The sequence below is a fragment of the Triticum dicoccoides genome, chromosome 1B (genome assembly GCF_002162155.2).
Source record: "Triticum dicoccoides isolate Atlit2015 ecotype Zavitan chromosome 1B, WEW_v2.0, whole genome shotgun sequence".
NCBI lineage: Eukaryota > Viridiplantae > Streptophyta > Magnoliopsida > Poales > Poaceae > Triticum > Triticum dicoccoides.
The window spans coordinates 652,030,036-652,034,369 of record NC_041381.1 but is presented as its reverse complement, the minus strand read 5'-3'; the positions used below and the strand labels follow the sequence as shown (position 1 = coordinate 652,034,369).

Genomic DNA, 4,334 nt, shown 5'->3' with positions numbered 1-4,334 from the left:
AAAAGAACTAGAGCGATACGCCCCTGTGGCCATCAAACAATCAGGTTTGCTTGCCTTGCTTGGTCCAAAAGATTGAAGCACAGATTGATTGCTAGGTTGCTCCAGCCGGAAGTACTAGTGCTAGTACTACACATCCACCGAAAGATCGGTTAGATAGTTAAGGTTAGCTTTACACTGCAGGTGGATAGTTCGTCAGCGAGAGGGACTGGGCCAATAGTGGACCTGCTCGCCCACGTCGTGGAAGCGCACGGTAGCAACAGCTTCGGCCTTCGTGTCTGGGATGCGGCGAACGTTGAGGCCGTCCGTGAGTGCAGTCATCAAGGAGACGAGAGACTGCTTCAGCACATCTACTTCCGCCTAGACGAGTATCCTCTTCGCCCGAGGAACCGCTGGAAGGCGAGGAGCCAGTGCCTGCTGGATGCTCTGGGTCGCCATGTTGAAATCTAACACTTTGTAAGGGGTGGTGGACTCTGACAAGGAGAGCAGCAGGAGAAGAAACAAAAGCATGATCTTAGTAGCCATAGCTGCTTTGCAAATGTGTGGTAGTTCCTCCAATATCTCAATGTATAAACCTCATGGGCATAATAAGAAAGTTAAATATCAGAAACATGATTCGGACTTCGATCATCTAGAGGAAAGCTTAGAACATAGCTATACTCTCCACTACGTCAGCAGGTCCTTGTCATTGTCACACAAGTAACCGTTATCCATTAGTATCGCATGAAGTCATTTCCAAGTTCCAATACCAACAGCTAACTGTTCTCTCTTGTTTGCATTCATATGAAAACTACCCTTATTTATTTTAACATGCTGAGATGTCACCTCGCCACACATGCCACATCATGAAAGGACCACCTCGACATGCATGGAAAGCAGTTTTTCGTTGTTAGTCGGTCCACACAACTCTTTTGATCTCAACATGTACACATCTTATCTCACCACAATGTCACCTTATCAAGAGGCCACCACAACATGCATGGGAAATTTTGTTCATTATATTCTGCTTCTCAGATTATTCATAAATATATTCAGCCAATATACAATGATCAAATACAGCATGTAGTATTAATTTATATATATTATTTATTGAAACATCTTATCTCCCCAATAACCAACTTGTACTACCTGATCTGTACGTACGAGTTCTGAACACGTTAAAATGGTCAACACTAAATGTCTTCTAAGCTAAATAAAAGATGCTGAAACTAGATAGTACATAGGAGTAGCTCACAAATTCAGAAACTGAAATTCATTCCTCCACAGGAAAACATACAGTTTTGCAGCAAGGCAGAGCAATTCAACTATCGATCTCGATAAGTTTCTCAACTGCACATACAGCCGGCCTCACTGACATCTGCTGCTGCTGCTTAACCATCTTACATACGATGAAACTGCTGCTCCCGCACCTCACTATATGTCTGTAAAGCTTCCCGTCAAGCAAGCAGGGCCAGAAAGTTCACACACCACCTGAGCTTTTCCCAGCTCGTACTTGATCCGGAAAAAAGGCACCTGAGCAAATAAACAAATCACAGTTTAAATACTAGTGTAGCACCATCTGGACAAGTTAAAAGCCATTGTCTTCTCAACTGAAGTAACGAGGCTGAAACTAGATATATATAGCTCACATTACAAGTACCCCAGCTTCTAATAAACCTGGCAAGTATTGAATCTTGAACAAGATAAAGGTCAAAGTTTAACGGAGCAGATAACAATCATGACATAAATTGGTACATTTTCTGAAGCAAAATAAAAGAAACTACCATGCCCTTTCTACGTTGTTTCTTCCCTGTTTTCCTCCCTTGGCTGGGCAGGAGCAAACCAGAACAAGATGTGATGGTCTTTGCCTAGGATGTTGGTTCAGAGATGCTTGACTCGACGCCAAGCAGTAGTTGCCCTACACCGCAGACCGAGAGCGACTGCGGCACATTTCAGTTGTAGAAGCAATCACGGGCCATTCCCCTAGCAGAGCAGAGCAGAGCAACAATAAGGGATCAGGACTATCATCCAAGAAAATCCACAGATAAAGCCACAGTTGAAAAAGTTTATTGAACAAGCTGGTGTCTTCTCAGTTAACGAAGCAAAGCAAAAACAAATTGATACATCGATAGCTCAGACACACAAGTGAGTATATTATCCTAACTTCTGCTGAACCGGAGAAATTCTTTTGATTCGCATTACAAATATCTCTACAAGGTAGAGGCCAAAGCTCAACAAAGCCGATTGATTACAATCACGACATAATCTTGTACATTATCCAGAGCAAACAAAATCCATGCCCTTTCTACGTGGTTTCCGACCTGTTTACTCCTGCATGATGGATTGCTGGCGCTCCTTGGCTTCTCGAGCGGCATGCCTCCCCTCACGGACTAGTCTTGGTATCTCCTTCCATGTCTTTGGTTTAAGTGCCATCACTGCACATATCGCAAATGGCGTCAGAACAAACACGTACAAAACTAATGTAACATAAAAATCTATACCGTACGGAAGTAAAATAATTGAGAACAAACTTGTACAAACATGCTGGCGTGGTAGATTCAATGGAATGGATGACTGCATCTGTTTATTAAATATGGCAAAGATACACCAGTAGAAAAAGGGTCAAATATGAGAAACATTAGTACCGGTTTGCATATGAATCGGCACTAATGCGTCCATTAGTGCCGGTTCAAATGACTAGGCGGGAGGAGACCTTTAGTATCAGTTCATTGCGAATCTTTAGTACCGGTTCGTGCCACGAACCGGTACTAAAGGTGCTTGCCGGGCACCAGCATCTTTAGTACCGGTTCGTGGCACGAACCGGTACTAAAGAGGTTGTGGCAGGCGCTATTTTTAGTCCCACCTCGCTCCCCTAACAAGAATTTGACCACATAAATATGTTACTTCTCAAACTATCACAAGCATTTGGTCTTCATTGAACTCTATGTGTAGGATCTGTGGCTGTAATAGGAGTCTTCACCGGTTCTTAAATCGGTGGTAGATTCCCATTGATGATTTAGATTCTATACAAAAAGATCATTGATGATCAATGTATTTTTTATATGTACTTCTCTGTAGCAGTAGCGCGTTTTGGCTGAAAGGCGGTACTGATCAATGTATTTTTTTTGCGTTCAGATGCACAATTTAAATATGTTATTTTTCAAACTATCACAAGCATTTGGTCTTCATTAATTTCCAACATGTTCTGACATCATTTGCTGTTATTCAGTCACCAATTTGTTTACATCAGAGCTAAATGACCGTCATTTCACCCGCATAGCATGTGCGAAAGAGTGGAGAGGGTCACGGCAAAAACTGGACGAACTTCGTGTATAAACTGGACAATCTTTTTCGAAGTATCAGGGTTTCGGACGAGAACTCATTAGTTACACGGGCACTTCTGTTTTTCAGTCATTTTCCAATTTGTTTAGAGAGCTAAATGACCGTGAAATAGTAAATCACAGCAAAATGAACTCTAAAAAAGCAGAAAAGAAAAAACTATATAAAAAATTTACTCAAAAATAAATAGCAGAAATTAAATAATGCAGAAAGGAAAAAAACTATATAAAGCAAAAATATTTACAAAGAAACTAAATACAGCAAAATAAACTACTCGGAAATAAATAGAAGAAAAAAAGCAGAAAAGAAAAAAACTATATAAAAAATTACTCAAAACTAAATAGAAGAAAATAAATAATGCAGGAAAAAAATTATATAAAAAAAGTTGGGGCGCTGCCCGGTGGGCCTGACAGACCTAGGGTGTGCAAATACATGCCCTGAAGGGCCAGCAGGCTCACAGGGCAGCGCGCCCTACTTAGGCCCAGAAGCCTGCTATATAGAGGAGTTCAAAATGGCAGCCGCGACTGGGTTTATAAACCAATACGGCTGCCCTTCGCTCGGCGAGGTGGGACTAAAAGTAGAGCACTGCGGGTGGCAGCGCACGACCAGTTGTACTGGTTGGTGGCTCCAACTGGTACTAATGTGTTACCCTTTAGTACCGGTTGGAGCCACCAACCGGTATTAAAGGCCCTCGTTTCCCGCCGCTTGGTCTGGCCAAAATTGGCCTTTAGTATCGGTTGGAGCCTCCAACCGGTACTAAAGTCCCCTTCTATATATACTACACTTATGAAAAATCAGTTATCGTCGCCACTTCGTTTCACTTCTCGCGCGAGACATCGATCTAGCCGACGCCGACGCCGCCACGCCACCATGCCGTCGCCCCCGCCGCACGTCGTCGGCGTCCCCGCCGCCCTCGCTGCCCGTCGTCGCCGCCCCAGCCGCCCGTACGCGCCCGCTCCATACACACACGCATACACACATACACACACACACACACTACACACACACACATATACACA

General features: G+C 43.3%; 1 protein-coding gene across 2 annotated transcripts in view; it reads right to left on the bottom strand.

Moving 5' to 3' along the window:
• Positions 1 to 2,151: 2,151 nt before the first annotated feature.
• The window catches only part of LOC119349397 (putative disease resistance protein RGA4), a 10,627-nt gene continuing 8,444 nt past the window's right edge, over positions 2,152 to 4,334 (bottom strand). For both annotated transcript variants that reach the window (XM_037617429.1, XM_037617430.1), the window contains one exon: positions 2,152 to 2,411. The gene's annotated coding sequence lies outside the window, so the exon portion shown is untranslated. The remainder of the gene's footprint in view (positions 2,412 to 4,334) is intronic.